The 18,984-nt window shown below is 41.9% G+C and overlaps 1 long non-coding RNA gene across 1 annotated transcript in view; it reads left to right on the forward strand.

Moving 5' to 3' along the window:
• The first annotated feature begins 5,114 nt into the window (after positions 1-5,114).
• The window catches only part of LOC118011515, a 28,160-nt gene continuing 14,290 nt past the window's right edge, over positions 5,115-18,984 (forward strand). Inside the window, exon 1 of the long non-coding RNA XR_004679491.1 lies at positions 5,115-5,382. This is a non-coding gene — a long non-coding RNA (uncharacterized LOC118011515). The remainder of the gene's footprint in view (positions 5,383-18,984) is intronic.

An 18,984-nucleotide genomic window follows, 5' to 3' on the forward strand; every position in this document is an offset into this window, starting at 1 on the left:
AACGCGCAGGTGGCGTCATTGCGTGGCCCCGCCCACCGCCCTCGGCCGCCGCTGCCGAGAGAGCCTCTGTCATTGGCAAAGGTAGAAGGCGGGGCTAAATCAGCATCGAGCTGAGGGAGAAGGTGGAGCTAAACCGACGAGGCGCTAAGGGGGAGGCGGGGCTAAACCGGCCCAGAGGGGAGGGAGGAGGCGGGGCTAACCCAGCCCGGCGCGGAGGGAGGAGGCGGGACTAACCCGGCCCGGCGCGGAGGTGGGAGATGCGGCTAAAGCGGCCCAGAGCTGCAGGAGCTGTGAAGGCTTTTTTCCTTCGCCTCACTTGTGTTCACTTGGGAGCCCGTTATGTGTCGACATCTGAGGTACAGAAGTGCACAGGAATTTACGGCCTACTTAAAAAAGGAGTCTGACACTGAACATACATGTACCACGACCCGTTGTGATGAGTACCATGAAGTAGTATGAGGGAATATCCTTTCAATAAAAGTTTATTTAATGCTTACTATGTGAGAGGAAAATAGTGTAGCTGGGGGAGTAATCCCGGAGGGGTGTTCTGAGGAATTTACATTTAATCTGAGAACCGAAAGACGAGTCCAAGCGAATCGGGGAAGGATGGATGTTGTTTCTGAAAATGAGGGGTATACACGCCACTCGGGGTACACGAAAGGGCCTCGGGGTGCATGAACGCATTAGGTAGCACTGAACGGCAGAGTCAGAAAGCCCTGTTTCAAAACAGAGTTTGAGACTAGTACTTTACTTAACGTGTTTCTAACATTTGCTTACCGCCATTTTTGACAGAGCGAAGGCTTCATTTTCCAAATCTCCAAAAGGTAAGCCCATCTGCAGTTAAATAACATGGTTTTGTTTTAGGGTTTGTGTGTGTGCTTGCAGAAGTTCTTTGATTTCTCCCAAGCAGTGTTATTGAACCCCAAACTGGGCTGCCCGTCGTCGCTCCAAAGGTGGACACTCGAGAGATGATTGCTTGGAAAGGAATAGGAGCTTTGTTCAGGAGGCTGGCCACCTGGAGAGAAGGCACACTCTTGTCCAAAGGCCAACTCCGAGGTTTCTGCCTGGCCCAGGGATTTATTAAGGGGTTTAGGGCAGTTAATCAGTAGAGGGAGTGGGGTGGCCCCAACATTTCTTGATTACGTGCAGACTCGATGGTGCCGGCTACAAACGTTATTGCAGTGCTCAGAGGTTGTGCAAGGCAGTCTGGCTCCTTAGTTCCCCAGGGTTTGTGCAAGAGGGTCTGGTTTCTGTTTTGTGAGGTGCAGAAGTGCTCTGTTCTTTCTAGGAAAGAATGCACGATCTATAGATACACAAAGAAGGGTCAGTTAATCAGTCATTCAGGCTCAGGGTGTTTGCTGAAGATTAGATTACTAGGTTGGCCGGAGGGGCCAAGGCAGCTTCAGCAATGCTGGTTTTCCATTTAAGAAGTGATGTGAATTTTACTTTGTAAATTTAAGTAAAAACTGAGGGTCTATTTAAAGAAAAAGTTTTGAGAAGTGATTCACTTATATACATAAAAGTGCAGGTGGTGGGCGCCTGGGTGGCTCAGTTGGTTAAGCGACTGCCTTCGGCTCAGGTCATGATCCTGGAGTCCCGGGATCGAGTCCCACATCGGGCTCCCTGCTTGGCGGGGTGTCTGCTCCTCCCTCTGACCCTCCCCCCTCTCATGTGCTCTCTGTCTCTCTCATTCTCTCTGTCTCAAATAAATAAATAAAATCTTAAAAAAAAAAATTAAAAAAAAAAGTGCAGGTGGTATGCAGATATGGCAACAATGATGAGACTGTTATACAGATGACTAAGAAGGGAACATTTACCTGGGAATATAAGAACCTGTAGAGTTTGGAATCCTAGAATATTTAGATTGGAAGAAGCCTTAGAAATATATTTGAATCTGTTTTTTTACAGAAATGGAAAAAGGCTCAAAGTGGAATGGTTTACCCCAGGCCACAGAAAGGGTTGATGGCAGAGGAAGGAGAATTACTCAAGCTTTCCTAATTCCCACCTGAGCCCTTCACCCCACCATCCCCCAACCCCAACCACCAAATGCCTGCCCAAGCCAGGTTGCTTTGCGATCACTGAAAGTAACCCTTCCAGATAACCCTTAAAATCCTTATGTCTTTCTGTTTGGGTACTGCTGGACTGGGCTGAAGAAAGCTAAGACTATGATAAAGTCCACAATCAAATCCCATCAGGAACATACCTGTACTCAAAAAAGAATCAGATTTATTTAGCTTGTTCAGCAAGGGAGAATTCACATCAGAGAAAACATGAGGTATCTTGCTAACAGAGAATTGGGAAGAGCTTATTGTAGGATTTGGGTTTGTGCTGGGTATCTGTAAGGAGGGTTTAAGCAAGTGGGGAACGGTTTTGAATTGGATACAGTCAAGAAGCAGGGGCAATTCAGTGGTTAGCTATCTTACTGTTTTACCCAGGAAGTGGGAGGATTGAAGTGGGGCCAGAGTTATGACTGAGAAGGAAGCAGGACACACTCATGTTAGAAGAGGAGGATGTTGTCATTATTTGTGGTTCCACAGTGGCCTTGTCCTTGCCTTGTTCCAACTACAGAGTGGCCTTGTCTGATACTTGTTTACATTCTGTGAGCGCTGTTTAAGCTCAGTGAGGAATATTGGGTCCAGCTGGAAGCTGAAAAAGTTTCATTTTCTCATCTGTGGGATCCTGCCCATCTCTCAGGGTTTCTGACCCTAAGTGGTTGAGTGTTCCTCTTCTAGGTGGCAAAAGTGGGGAAAGTGGATCTTTGCTCCAGTTTTCCACCTCATGCAGGAACCCCTCAGCAGCATCTCCTCTAGGGTGGGGAGCTCACTGCCAACCAAGGCAGCCCCTCCTATTTTTACATGTTGATTGTCAAAACTAGGTTGTTTTTTCCGCTGTAAGGGGGGAAATTTTTCCTCTACCCTCTAGGTTCAGAGATGGGGCTGGGGAGGCCTGGAGGCTTTTATACCATTCTGACAAAGGATGATAAATTTTAAATTTGTAGAGAAGAATAAGACAATGAAAAGGAGTTTAGGCTATTAGGGAAGCAGACTGTGGGAAGGTAAATACAAGGGAGAAACTAATGGAAGATAAGGATTGTTTTAGTAAGGTGTGTTATGTAGACTTCTCTCACTGATAAAAGTCTGGAGTTAGTGATCTCCTATGATTAACTTCTGCTCTTCCTGATGGAGAGGAGGGGGGCAACAGAAATTTGTAAGGGTGAGAGCAGAGAACTTTACTGTGTCTTCTTCTCAAATACTGTCAGCTCAAAATAATCCTTATGCCAAAGTGGCATATTCTGATTTGTTACATTCATATATATTGTTTGAAAAGATAATATAGGTACTTGGATTTTAGAAATACTGCATAGAAGAACATACAGTGAAAATGTATCATCTTACCCCCTCATCTCCCAGATCTCTTTCCAAAGTTCATATATGCATATGTCAGCATTATATGTATTATATCATTCCCTTTTTACATGTGGTAGCATTCCAACCACATAGTGGTGCATGATTGCTTTTTTCACTTTTTTCATTTATTCAATAAATATTTACCACGCCCTTACTATGTGCCAGGCAGTTCCCAATGATGAGAAAGCAGCAGGGAACAAAACAAAATGCCTGCCCTTAAAAGAGCTTCTGCTGTAGCGAAAAGAGACAAATAACAAACAAAGATAAAATGTCAGATACTGACAAGAGCTGTGAAGAAAAATAATAAAACAGGCGAGGAGAACACAGAGTTGGTGGGGCTCTGCTATTTTAAATAGAGTAGTCAGAGCAGGTGTTTTTGAAGACCTGATATTTGAGCAGAGATACTAAAGAAATGAGAAAGCAAGCTGCAGCGATATCTGGAGGAAGAGTGGTCCTAACATGGAACAGCAAGAGGAAAGGCCATGAAACAGAAGCATGTGTTAACAAAATTCAACCAAGTAAATTTGAAGATCTAATTGGCTTTATTAAGTGATTCATCAATCCAGTAGCTCCCATCTAGTAAGTAGAGAGGCACTCCCAAGGAGTTATACAAAATGGAAGCTTTTATAGGAGAGTGAGAACAAGAAAGTTATTAGCAAAAGGAAAGGATTTTTCTAGGCAAGGCCACTTTCTAGGCGAAAAGCAAGTTGTCTTATCATGCAGATTACCTTGTCCTTCTTTGGGGCATGGAGAGGGCCCAGGTGGCAGACCCTTTGGTGAGGATTGAAAAATTCCTGGCTGACTGGTTAAGACTCTCTTTCTGGGGGAGGTTGAAACTGCAATTAGATTTCGTATTGAGCACCATTTGGGAATTCTAAATGACACCATTTGGGGCCTGTGTTGTTGTTTTTTTTTAAACACAGGCTACCTAAAAACAAGGCCAGTGTGGCTGGAGCATAAACAAGAGGGAAAATGATGAGAGATGAAGCTGAACATGGTAACAACTCTGGATTTTACTCTAAATGTGATGGGATAACTGTTGAAAGGTTTTGAGCAGGGGGAAGGACGTGATCATGCTCAACATTTTGAAAAGGGCATTTTGGCTGCAGGGTGGAGAACAGACTGGGGGCAGGGTTGAGTAAGGTTGGGAGTAAGAGTAGAAGCAAAGACAGACTAGTTAGGAGACCACTGGTATAAGGGTAGCTTAAAGATAGGTCTTTAACGAAACTATATTCACATCTATGTCTACTTCGGTCTCTCTTAATTCTTGCTGTAGTAATTCATTTTATGGGAGCAATGGATATCCTTTGTGCTCACCTTCCAGTATATCTGCAGGATTATTTCAAGAAATACAATTGCCGGTCAGAAGCTAAAGTAAACTTGCCATATGGGAATGAAATCTGATGATCTAATTCTCACCTTGAGCCCAAAGAAACAAGTTTATTCATTCTTTGCCACACGACCCCGTCTGAGATTAAAGGGAAACGCATCTGCCACTCCTCCCACATCAGTTTTCTCGACTTTAAATGTTCCCAGTCTAGCAAGCTTCTGCCTGTGGCCCTGTTCTCCCCTCGAACCGTCCCCGTATCTGGTTGCAGAGAGACAAGCTGAGGCAAAGGCAGGGTCCGAGGTACAAGTCCCCACCCCTCCCCGCCCTACTGTCTCCTTTCCCCTCAGCATTCCTCTCCTTTCCCCTTCGCCCGGGGCCAAGTTCCAGGCTGCCAAACCCCACCTTGGTCCCTCGCGGCTCAGGAGCCCAACTCACACTCCTTTTCCTTCCTCCGGCCGCTCGGAGGCCGCGGAAGGGGACGCGAACACTGCCGGTCCCTTCCGAGCCGCCGTAGCGCCCGCCGCGGGAGTTCGGCAGCTCCGGTCGCCAAGGCAACGCGCTCCGCTGCGCGCTGCGGGCGCCGAGCAGCCCGGCGGAGGCGCGGCGGGCCAGCGGCCCGGGCTCGGCGAGGCGGCGGGTCGGCAGGTGAGCAGGGCCGGGCGGGCAGTCGTGACCCAAACGCGCCGCCCCGGCGTCGACTCGTCGCAGCAGGCCGGGGGCTGGGGCGCGGGGCACCCCCGGGAAGGAAGCTGGGGCCAGACCTTTATCCCCTCCGCGGCGCCGGCGCGGCGCTCCCTCCTGCTTTTTAAGCCCGCTCGGCGCTGGCTTGGAGTGCGCTTTAGGCTGTTTTCTGTATTTTGGGCCCATTGCATAGCCTGACCTGAAAGTTTCTTTAAAAAAAGAAAGCCCCTCTTGTTTAGGGTTTGGGGAATAACTCAGAACTGCAGAAAATGTATGTCTGGGCGGCTCTCCTGGGGCCAGAGAGGATTGACTTCATTGTGCATCAGTTTTCCCATCTGCTAAATGGGCATAATAATAGTGGTCCTATAAGGCAAACTATATTTAAAACCCTTGCAGGTAAGTCCTCAGTATCTTGGAGCTTTTATCATTACTACTACTACAAGAAAGTCCTTGATTGAGCATGTATTGTACGCCAGGGCCTGGGCAGATCGCCAGGGGTAAAGTGAATGAGACATCTTGTCCTCAGGGAACTCCACAGTTTTACAGTATAAGTAAGAATTCATTGCGATTCGAGCTATGGTTTTGGACAGACAGGGGACTGTGAATGCATCAAGAAGGCAGTTAACCTAGATTTCAGGGAATGAAACTAGGGAAGGTGGTCAAAGGGAGATTCTAGAAGAGGATGACTTCCAAAATGAGACATGAAGGTTGTCTGTGTATTGGCCAGATGAGAGGCTGGTGAAGGGCACAGTGTTCTAGGCAGAGAGAGCCACATGTGCAAAGCCCAAGGGATAGAGTGCCGGCTTATTGGGCCTCTGCAAGGATTTCATAGGCTAGGTAGAGACCCATTCCAAGAAGCTGAAGTGGTCTGGGGCTAGCCGATGTTTGAGAGATAAGCAGGTGCCCCTTCTGAAAGACTTTCCTTGTATCTCCTTGTAAGTTTTAGCTTGGGGGCATTGGGGAGCCATCAAAGGATTTTAAGCAGGCAGTGAGTGTATGTTCATGTGTTTGATCAGAGGTATGGTTTCAGAAAGATGAGGGGTTTTTTTGTTCTCTCTTGGCCTTCATTCCTCCAATCTGTTTTCCACATTGTAGCCGTTCATTTATGGCGATTCAAGAAATATTGCTTAAAACATTTATTTATTTACTGAGCATCTGCTATGTGCCAGGCACTGTGGGGGCAGTAAGGACTTAGATCCCTGCCCTCATGACATGCATTCCAAACATGTTCCAAGGTACATTTGTGGGGTACAGATATGAATCCGGTACAGCTGGAACTTAATATTGGAAGAGATTTTAAAAAACGAGAAGAAAAAGAAAAAAAGAAAGGCCTAGATCATTCAAGGCCACTGTGATGCACACTCCTGGATGAAGAATTCACTTTGCCTATACTAAGAAGGAATGACCAGAGAAGTAGGAGGAAAACTAGGAGAATGTAGTGATGAAAGCCGAAGGAAGAGGTTAATTTTGCTGGATGCTGCTTAGGTTTCAAGTAAAAGAAGTTGAACATTAAAATGTGTCCTTCGGGTAAATAAATATGGAGGTCACTGGGGACCTAATTGAGCAGATTTGGTGAAATGGTGGGGGCGGAATCTAGAATATCGGCAGCTTCCAAAAGTTCAATGTAATATATCAGTGGGATGAGGAGAGAGTGGGATGTGAGAAAGTAAAGACAAAGTGTAGGCAGCTCACAGGAGTTTGGCTGTGAAGGGAGAGAGAGAGAAGGCTGGAGAGCGACTGGGGAATAAGGTGAAGTCTTAAGCACGAGAGAGAGAGAGAGAGAGAGAGAGAGAGAGAGAGAGAGAGAGAGACGTGAGCAGATTGAAAGGCTGATGGCAAAGAGCCAATAGAGAGGGGAGAGGCTGAGAAAATCCAGATGAAAGGGGCAAATCAATGGCACTACTTTGCTGAGAAGGGAAGAGTGGATGACATCCACAGCACAGATCTTTCACAAGGAGTCTGACAGCTTCTCCGGAAGCCAGGCAGTTGCCCACAAGGAGTGCATCGGTGTAATGCAGCGACAAAAAATATATAGGAGGTGTAAGTGTGGAGGGGAAGTTATATTTTCATTATCGTCAGCAATTGAATTAATATGTGTTGAGCACATTTCATGTACTAGTCTCCATTAGTAATGTGATCTTGACAACAGTCCTGTGAGATAGCTTCCGATTCCCAGTCTATGGATGAGAAAATTGAGGTGTAAAATGCATACCCTGGGTCATACAGGATTTGAATCCAGGTCTGCCTGAGCCCAAAGCTTTTACTCTTAATCACTATGTGGACGATATGATTGTCTACCTATGGTATGATGATCTGCTGAGAAGATTCAAGAGAATTAAGTTAAAAATAATTAGATGTAATCAGGTTAAGTGAACAAGCAGGTAGAATGGAGACAAAAAGCAGTAGCTTTATATAAGCACTAATAGTCACAAAATGTAATTGTAGGAGACATGAGAATAACAACATGAAAAATAAATACCTGGGAACAAACTTTCAAATAAATGTGCCCAGACTAGCTACGTAGAGAACAAGAGTGGCTGGAAGGGAGGACGCTGGGTACAGATGGGTGTTTGGATAAGGAGGAGGTATTTTTGTTTGGGAAACTCAGGGTATTGATACCAGAAACAGGGCACGTAAAAAAAACAAAAACAAAACAAAAAAACCAGGTGTCTGTCATAAGACATAATGAGAAAATACGCAAGATGTTGACTATGATGTTTTTATTATCTGAAAAGCTGAAAACAGACTGCTTAAATTATGGTGCAGTCATATGATATATACTATCAGCCATTAAAAAAGAATGAGGTGGGAGCTCTCTCTCTATATATATGAAAAAGATGTTTACATCATATGGTTCAGTGTGAAAAGCTCATCACAGTACAGTGTGTTCTTATTTTTGTTTTTTTAAATGTATACATACACATTTACAGGAAAAATGTCTAGAAAGATTAGTTCTTTAAAAAAATTTTTTAAATTTTTAATTGTGGTAAAATGCCCATAACATAAAATTTACCACTTAAACATTTTTAAGTGTACAGTTCAGTACTGTTAAGGATATTCACATTGTTGTGCAACAGATCTCCAGAATTCTTTCATCTTGTAAAACTGAAACTCTATATTATCCACTGAACAGTTTCCTCATTTCTCCCCCCGAATCCCTGACAACCATCCTTCTACTTTCTGTTTCTATGAATTTGACTACTCTAGATACTTTGTATAAATGGAATCATATAATATTTGTCTTTTTGTGACTGACTTATTTCACTTAGCGTAATGTCCTCAAAGTTCATCTGTGTTGTAGCCTGTCAGATTTCCTCTCTTTTTAAGGTTGAATAATATTTTATTGTAGGTATACGTACATGTTGTATATACATTGTATGTATAAACATTTTGTTTATCCATTCCACAGATGGGCACTTGGGTTTTTTCCACCTTTTGGCTGTTGTCAGTAATGGTGCTATGAACAGGAGTGTACTAGAAAGAGTTCTGTGTGTCTGTGTCAGGAGATTATGGGGAGACTTTTATTCCTTTCCTTATTGCCTTATTTTCCTTTTTTTTATGAGCATGAATTGCTTTTATAATCAGAAAAAAGCAATAAGGATATGTCCTGTTTGGGGAGATGGGGGAGTAAGAGGTTAAAAAAAGGGGGGGGGGCCTGATCTTGGGCAGTGGCAGTAGGAATGGAATGGAGAGGGCAGATTTGAGAGACATTTCAGGAGAATTAACTAGAAGGTATGGGAGGGGAGAGTGGAAGACTGGTCGTGCCAGTGGTGAGAAGGGACATCAGTCCTGGAGGGGCTTAGACTAGTGGGAGAAGGGAGGATGTCAGGCTGGAGAGCCACCTGAGCCTTTGTTCAGGAATTTGGACATTTTCCTGAAAGCAGAGGGAAGCCATTGAAAGGAAGGGAAATGACTAAATCAGAATTGCGTTATAGAAAAAGAGCACCCTGATTCCCTCCAACCCATTCTACAAGCTAAAGCCAGATAGTGCCAAGTTTCCCTTTGTGTTACTTAGGCTTGGACCTCTGCTAATTTCCTTTTATTTAAGATGAAGCATTAGTGCTGAAAGATATATATCTACTCTCCTAAAAGCACCTGGAATATTTTAAACAAAGTGCTGTTTAGATTACATTGATTTCTAATTGTGTTCAATTTATCTCAACAACACAGTCTCCTGTAAATTTACTTTTGACCTTGAGCAGAGGAAGTATGAATAATTGGGGAAGTAAACAAGAAATATAAACAACTCAAGTTAGAGAACTTCAATATATTGCTAATAAATTTTGACACTCTCCTCTTGGGAGAAAAGGGCCAATGTTTAGCAAACACTGTCATATTAAGGAGATAGTACAAAATAAAGATTCTGGAAAGTTCTAATAGACTCAGCCCATTACCTATTTCTACTCCAACAAAACTGTACTCTCTGTTTGCTTCTAGAGCATCACAGAGAGAGGGAAATATCATGCTAACATATGTAAGAGTTTTGCAGTTTATATTATAAGGGCTGGGCTTTCAAAAGATGTGAATCTATGATCTCATTTCATTCCTCCTAACAATTGTGTGAAGCAGGGATTATCATTCCCATTTTCAGATGAGAAAATGGAAGATCAGAGGATTCAAAAGACCTCCAAAGCCCTACATCTCCTAAATTCTGGAGTTTGAATCCAGGTTTCCTTTTCTTTTTATATTATAGTTTCTTAATATGGGAAATTTTAAACACATACAAAAGTACAAAGAATAGTTAATAAATACCAGTATACCCATACCCAGTTGTTATCAACATATGGTCAGTTTTATTTCATCTATAATGCCCACTCCCTCCCTCCCTTGGATTTTGTTTGCACCTTGGATTATTTTAAGGCAAATCTTAACCAATATATCATTTTATCTGTAAATGCTTCAGTATGTATCTAAGAGAGAAAGGACTTTTTCTCCCCATTATCACAATACCATTATCATACCTGAAAAATGGACACTAGTAATTCCTAAAAAAATCTAATATTTATTTGGTATTCAATTTCCTCAGCTATCTCATAAATGTCTTTTGACAACTGGCTTGTTTAAATTTGGATCCAAACAAGGTCCACCTATTACACCTGGATAATTGTCTCTTAAGTCTTTTAATTTATAGCAATTTCTTCTCTTCTTTTTTTTTTTTCCTTTTTGCCTATTATTTGTTGAAAAAGTAGGTCATTTGTCCTATACAACTTCTCACATTCTGGATTTGCCTGATCACATCCCTTTAATGTGTCCCTCCCTTCCCTTTATTTTTGTGGCCATTATACTTAATGGGTGGTGCTGTGTATCTCATCAGCAGGCAGTAAAGTCTAGTTTTCTCACTGGATGTAATTTTAAGATTGATCATGGGGCTCAGGTGTTGTTAGCATGGCCCATCCATTATAAGTGTCTCATCAGTCTTTCATAGAATGGGTTTAGCTCCTATTAATGGTCATTGTCCAGATCTATTATTTCTTTAGGGGTTGGAAAATGAATCTAGGTTTTCTGATGCCAAGTCATATACTCTGTTAAATCCCACTGTCTCCTTATTAAAGGAATGTTTTGCACACTGTCCTGTATTCTCTGCTCTGGTAGGTGGAGAAAAATCCCTCAATTAATAATTCAGCTTAATATATTTTTTTAAAAATAGAGCCCATATGCTGTGTCCAGTACTGGTTGCTCGCAACATTGCTTTCCTAGGTTGGTCTTACATATTGGCAAAACCACACGGTGGAAAGGCTGCCTATATCAGTGGTTTTTAAACTGCATGGAGCACTGGGTGTTATGCACAAACAATGAATCAATGTTGTTATACATTAGTATTTTAAAGAACTATTTGGGAGAGGAGTTCCAGCATTTTTTTTTTTTTAATGAAAAACCAGAATAGAAAGAACAACAACAAAAAATCAGAGTGCAGGGGGCTCCTGGGTGGCTCAGTCGTTAAGCGTCTGCCTTCGGCTCAGGTCATGATCCCAGGGTCCTGGGATCGAGCCCCACATCGGGCGCCTTGCTCGGCGGGAAGCCTGCTTCTCCCTCTCCCACTCCCCCTGCTTGTGTTCCTTCTCTCGCTGTGTCTCCCTCTGTCAAATAAATAAATAAAATATTTAAAAAAAAAAATCAGAGTGCATCTCATATAGTAAGAATAAGCTTTGGTTTGTAAAATTTTTGTTTCAACTCTTTTTAGGTATGTCTGAGCTATGATATAGAATGTATTTCTTTTCTTTCTTTTTTTTTTTTTAATTTTTTATTCTTATGTTAATCCCCATACATTACATCATTAGTTTTAGATGAAGTGTTCCATGATTCATTGTTTGTGCATAACACCCAGTGCTCCATGCAGAATGTGCCCTCCTCAATACCCACCACCAGGCTAACCCATCCTCCCACCCTCCTCCCCTCTAGAACCTTGTTTGTTTTTCAGAGTCCATCGTCTCTCATGGTTCGTCTCCCCCTCCGATTTCCCCCGCTTCATAGAATGTATTTCTTATTGAGGTCTTGGTCAAAACCAGATTGTTCGAGTGTTCAGATGACTACCCTGACACATGGCAAGTTTCTCAGTCAAGGATTCAGTTATGTTCCAGCGTACTACTTATGAAATAGTACAGTATATTGATTGATTTTAGAATTTCCTTTGAAGGCTCTTTTGGGTGACTGCCAGTTAACCAAAATTACATTACCCCAGTGACCTATCCTCTTGTATTCAAGTTGAAGAAGTGTGAACTCTTCAGGGATTTGTTTTTGATTCTCTTTTACCCTTGAGGGTAATGTAGATGATTCCAGTCAGCGCTGGCATCATTAAAAGTCATGCTGGAGGGGGGCCTGCTGGCTTAGTAGGTGGAGTATGCAACTCTTAATCTCCCGGTTGTAAATTCGAGCCCCATGTTGGAGGTAGAGACCACTTCAAACTAAAATCTTTAAAAAAAAAAAAAAAAAAGTCATGCTGAGGCCTCAGCAACATGAGTTGGTTGGGAAAGGGGAAAGACCTCAGGACAGGGCAGGTGGAGAAACTGACTCAGCCCTTAGCCTGGCCTCTGAGGCGTGGAAATGGGGTAAGGCAGCCATGATGGTAACAAAGATAGCCCTAATACTATTCAGACCTTGGTTGGAATTGGTTTAGGACATGGGCAGATAGGATATTTAGTGACAACGTGATAAGGGATTAGGAAATGCAGATGTTGGACTACAGTATACAGTTAACATTTTTAAAGCTGTGGAGACTGAGGTTCAGAGACTAAGTTGCTCAGAATCAGCCAGTAAGTGGGGGAACAAAATTTCAAGGGTTTACCAAATCCTGGAAATAGTCTGAATAAATGTTGATGCTGAGTAAGTTCCTTAATAATAGTACCTATTGCATGGAATTGTTGTAAGGATTGAATATGTAGTTAAAGCACTGAGCACAATAAGTAGTAAAAGCATTTAGCACAGCCTTCCTATGAGAACCACTCAGTAAATATTAGCTATTATTATTTCCTTTTTAAAATAATGAACCCATTTTACTTTGTCTATTTTTAACCTCTCCTTATTCCAGAAATGATTAAAGCTGTATTACAAGGATTCTTTTCTGTTATTGTTGCGATATAATTGACATACATCATTGTACTAGATTTAGGAAGGCAACATAATGATTTGATTAATATCATGAAATAATTACCACAATAAATTTCATGAACATCCATCAACACACACAGTTACAAATTTTTGTTTTGTTTGTTTTTCTTGTGATGAGAATTTTAAGATTTACTCTCTTAGCAACTTTCAGATATGAGATCATATAGTATTTGTTTTTCTCTGGCTTGTTTCACTTAGCATTATGCCCTCAAGGTCCATCTATGTTGTTCCAAATGACAGGACTTCCTTCTTTTTTTATGGCTGAATAATACTGCATTGTGTGTATATACCACATTTTCTTTATTCTTTTTTTTTTTTTTGGAAGATTTTATTTATTTGAGAGAGTGAGTGAGCAAGAGAGCACGAACAGGGGGAGGAGCAGAGGGAGAGGGAGAAGCAGACTCCCAGGACTCCAAGATCATGACTCGAACTGAAGGCAGACGCTTAACCGGCTGAGCCACTCAGGCGCCCCTTCTTTATCAATTCTTCTGTCAGTGGACACTTGGGTTGTTTCCATGTCTTGGATATTGTAAATAGTGCTGTAGTGAACACGGAAGGTGCAGATATCTTTTCAAAATAGAGATTTCATTTCCTTCAGATCAATACTCAGAAGTGGAATTCCTGGATCATCTGGTGGTTCTATTTTTAATTTTTTGAGAAACCTCCATAGTGTTTCCATAGTGGCTGTACCAATTTACATTCCCACCAACAGTATAAAGGGTTTCCGTTTCTCCATATTTTTGCCAGGACTTATTTATTATCTGTTGTCTTTTTGAGAAAAGCCATCCTAACAGGTATGATGTGATACCTCACTGTGGTTTTGATTTGCATTTCCCTGATGATGAGTGATGTTGAGTACCTTTTGGCCATTTGTATGTCTTCTTTGGAAAAAAAGTCTATTCAGATCCTTTGCCCACTTTTTAATTGGATTGTTTGGTTTTTTCCTGTTCAGTTGTGTGAGTTATTTGTATATTTTGGGTATTAACCCTTTATCAGTTATGTGATTTGCAAATATTTTCTCCTATTCTGTAGGTTGCCTTTTAGTTTTGTTGATGGTTTCCTTTGCTGTGTAGAAGCTTTTTAGTTTGATATAGTCCCACATGTTTATTTTTGCTTTTTGTTCCCTTTACTTTTGGTGTCACATCTAAAAAAAATCATCACCAAAAACCATTGTCAAGGAGCTCACCTATGTTCTAGGAGTTTTCTGGTTTTAGGTCTTATGTTCAAATCTTTAATCCATTTTGAGTTGATTCTTCTGTATGGTATAAGTGGCCCAGTTTTATTCTTTTGTATGTAGCTGCCCAGTTTTCCCAACACCATTTATTAAAGAAACCATCCTTTTCCCCATTGTGTATTCTTAGCTCCTTGTCATAAATTAATTGACCATATATGTGTGGGTTTATTTCTGGGCTCTCTATTCTCTTCTGTCGGTCTGTGTGTCTGTTATTTCTGAAATATGTCTCACCATGTAAAATGGATAAGCCTCTTGCTACCGCCTGCTTGGTTTCATTTTTTCAGCTGCTGCCTTTGCTTCTATATGGACTGCTGACACGCCCTTCTTATTGAGAGAATGATTAGCACTCTCCTGTGGTTTGAGACAACTTATAGCTACAAGATATTAGAGAGAAACTGGCACCTAGGTGGGATGGCTCTGAAAATGGTAGGATTTGGGGAGGTACAGGGGAGGTATAGGATTTGGGGAGGTACGCAGGTGATCAACAACTTTTGAACAAAAAATGGAGCAAAATGTATTGCACCTAAAGCCTTTTTATGTTTTTAATATTTATTTTTATCAAAGTAGTAATAAAGACTTCTGTGCTATAACATTCTCTGTTTGAGGATTTCAGCTGCTTGGAAAAGATATATTTTTTTAAGATTTTATTTATTTGTGGGAGAGAGCGAGAGAGCGAGAGAGAGTACAAGCCAGGGGGGAAAGGGAGAAGCAGACTCCCCACCAAGTAGGGAACCCAATGCGGAGCTCAATCCCAGAACCCTGGGATCATGTCCTGAGCCGAAAGCAGACGCTTAACCAATTGAGCCACCCAGGCATCCCAGCTGCTTGGAAAATGAGAGTATCATACATGTGTCATTTAAAAATATAACTTCTAAGTTTTCATAAACAATATGATAACATTAGTTGTACATGAGGTGGATTTGGGTAGGTTTTTTTAAATTTATTTATTTTTTAGAGAGGGAGAGCACATGTGGGGTTGGGGGAACGGAGGGAGATGGGGGAGATGGAGAGAATCTTAAGCAGACTGTGCACTGAGTGCGGGGCTTGATCTCACAACCCTGAGATCACAACCTGAGCTGAAACCAAGAGTTGGATGCTTAACTGACTACACCACCCAAGTGCCCCTTAGGTGGGGTTGTTTTTGTTTGTTTTTTGTTTTTTTGAGGGATTGTCTGTGGCCAGTGTACTTTTTGAATTTTTGTACCAAAGCTTAGCATTTTACTGTTTTCTGATTGTATTTTACTGCCTAATAAAATAAATACTATATGTATTATTTTAAGTCTGTTTATCTGAAACCCAATACCTGTTTCCTTGTTTAAAACCGGAGGCATTAGATCTTTTCAACTTAGGTTATTTTCTCATGGATAATCTAGTAAAGCTAAAGACACCATGATTGAAAGTCACTGAAACTTAATTAAAATAATATTTCCAAGGAGAGGCCAATAAAATGGCATAGGTTTCCTGTGGCCTCAGAGTCACTGTTCTCTTCTAGCCAACATTTGGGAAATGCTAGCGTTCATAGGAATGCAGAGTTATATAGTGGGAAGAACAAGAACTTGGGTTTCAGGCAGATCAGGGTAAACTTGGGCAAAGTCTTTGAGTCTTGGTTCCTTTATCAATGAAATGTCTCATGAGATCCTTTGAAAGTAAACCATTACATAAAACCTGGCCACTTAGAAGGGGCTTAATGAGTTATCTTCTGTTCTCCCACTCCCATTTCCACAAACCTACCTACTGTGTGCTTCTGCTTATCACTAAAAGGAAACTTGAAAAAGAGAAAGTTGGTGGTCTCATCCTACTTTCAACATCAGTTAAACATATATAACTATATTGCTTTTTTGTGTGTACAGGGTTTAACATTCAGTGGTTCTTAATGATCTCTGCATGTTACATGTGGTCCATGTGGCCATATTTTCCAAACCAAAAAATTGGTTTGATGAGTATAGTATACTCAGAGGATCAAGAGAACAGCATACTTTTTTTTTAAGTTTTTTTTTTTTTAAGTAATCTTTACACCCATCATGGGGCTCGAACTCACAATCCCGAGATCAAGAGTCGCATGCTCTACCGACTGAGCCAGCCAGATGCCCCTAAAGATCAGCATATTTTAAAATAGTGCAGTCTTGGGGAAATCCTAGATGTGCTTTTATGTATCCTGAGGAAGCAGTACAAAGTCATGGTGAGGACTGGAATTCTTTGGAATCCTTTGGACGTGACTTCAAATCTTAGCCTAGGCACTTTCTACTTTCCTGCACAAGTTACTTAGCCTTAACCTTTCTTTCTAAACTTTAGCATTTCCTCATTTGTAAATGGGTATAACCAGAGTTCCTTGTCTCATGAGGATTGCATGAGATAAACGACTCAGCACAAGGCCTGGCAGGTAGTAAGTACTTGACATATAAATGTTAACTGTTGTCATTATTATGAGGCCTTTGAAACAGGTGCACCTTTTTTGCAAAAGCCTGTAGAAGAACAAAAACTTCTCAAGTAACTCAGTATTTCGTAAATTACTGCATAATAACTTCTTTATTAGGCCTGCTATGGGAAAGGCACAGAAATATTTTGAAGACCCAGTGCCCAACTTGGCATGCCCCTGGGGAAGACCTGACTTTCTCACAGTATTTGAATAACTCTAAGCACCTATTCTCTTGCCTCTAAGATGATCTCTTCAGAGTATGGATATTTTTTGGTTCATATTAACTTGTATTTGTTCCAGAAGTAGGACAGACTTTAGCATTAACTTAATCCACTACGAGGCTTCTTTCCCTAAGATTGTCTTGATTGTGCCCTCCTCAGGTTGTTGGCTTCATCCTCAGGCCAGCAGCAAAATAGCTGTGGCAGTTCTGGGCCCCAGATCCATGTATGGACCCATCAAAGGAATTAAAGATTCTTTCTTCCCGTGTCCTCCTAAGTGAGAATTTTTCTCAGAAGTTCCCAGAATAGAGATGCCTGGGTGGCTCAGTCGTTAAGTGTCTGCCTTCAGCTCAGGTCATGATCCCAGGGTCCTGGGATCGAGCCCCGCATTGGGCTCCCTTCTTGGCAGGAAGCCTGCCTCTCCCTCTCCCACTCCCCCTGCTTGTGTTCCTGCTCTCGCGTTCTCTCTCTCTGTCAAATAAACAAATAAAATCTTTAAAAAAAAAAGAAAAAGGAAGAAGAAGAAGTTCCCAGAATATTAATCCTAGAATCTCATTGGCCTGAACTGGGTCATGTGCCCATTCTTGAACCAAGTCCTGTCACCAGGGCAATGCAATGCCTTTTGGCTTAGGCTTGGTTCTTGAACAAGTTATTTATGAGGGGGATGAAATTATCTTTAGGCCAGTCAAGAACAGAATTGTGTTTCCATTAGATGTTTTTCTGTGAGCATGAGGAATGAGTAGATTCGTTAGTTAGGAATTATTGTTGGCTGCTGATAACAGTGCTTTAGATAACACAAATCATTTTTCTTTCAAAAACATTAGTCCAAAGTAGGCGGTCTCTTGCTGGCGTGGCGGTTCCACAGTGCCATCAGGCCATCTACATCTCTCTCTCATTCTGCTTCACCATCTTTATCACATGGCTGTCACTCTCATGGTCACCTTGTGGTCACCAGTGAACTTCTGGCTCTAACCAAATAGTCCTTCCTCAAGGCAGGAAAAAGTAGAAAAGGAAAGGGCAAAGGACATGCTTTTAAGTACTGGAAGTCCCAACCAACACATTCAGTTTACATCTTAATTGTCCTTTCTTACAGGTGAGGGATGCTGGTGAATGTAGTTTCTCAGCTGGACACATTGCTGTTTCCAGCCATCTAGGGATTTTGTTGCTATGGAAGAAAGGGAAATGGCTGTAGGCCTGGCAACATGCAGTACCCACCACAGAAGGCAGCCAGCAATCTCCACTATACCTTTCATTTGGAGGAAACCACGGTTGTTGTCATTTTTTTTTTTTTAAGATTTTATTTATTTGAGAGTGAGAGCAAGAGAGAGAGAGTGCGTGCATGAGCAGGGGGAGGGGCAGAGGGAGAGGCAGACTCCTCACTGAGCAGGGAGCCTGATGCAGGACTGCATCCCAGGATCCTGAGATCATGACCTGAGCTGAAGTCAGACACTTAACCCACTGAGCCACCCAGGCATCCTGGAAACCACAGTTTTGTATACGTTTACTATCTCTTCATGATTTTTAATCAAATAATGAGATCATATTCTACATGTGTTATAATTCATATTTTCCATTTAACAGCATCTTGAGTATCTTTTCATGTCAGTTAATATACAGTAGAAGCTTCTTCATCTCCACTTGCAGATGCTAGATTAACAGATCCTCTTCATTTTCACTATAAAATTTAGTGTTTAATTCCCATGGCCCTTTGAATGTTCTTGGCCAGTAAACAACTCTATACTATGCTGTCCAATACAATAGCCACTAGGCACATGTGGCTGTTTAAATTTTAGTTAATTTAGGGGCGCCTGGGTGGCTCAGTCGTTAAGCGTCTGCCTTCGGCTCAGGTCATGATCCCAGGGTCCTGGGATCGAGCCCCGCATCGGGCTCCCTGCTTGGCAGGAAGCCTGCTTCTCCCTCTCCCACTCCCCCTTGCTTGTGTTCCCTCTCTCACTGTGCCTCTCTGTCAAATAAATAAATAAAATCTAAAAAAAAATTTTTTTTAGTTAATTTAAATTACATTAAAAATTCAGTTTCTCTATCTCAAGAGTCACCTGTGACTAGTGATTACTGTGTTGAACAGCCCAGATACA

The sequence above is a fragment of the Mirounga leonina genome, unplaced genomic scaffold (genome assembly GCF_011800145.1).
Source record: "Mirounga leonina isolate KUSES-001 unplaced genomic scaffold, KU_Mleo_1.0 Mir_150, whole genome shotgun sequence".
Classification (NCBI taxonomy): Eukaryota; Metazoa; Chordata; class Mammalia; order Carnivora; family Phocidae; genus Mirounga; species Mirounga leonina.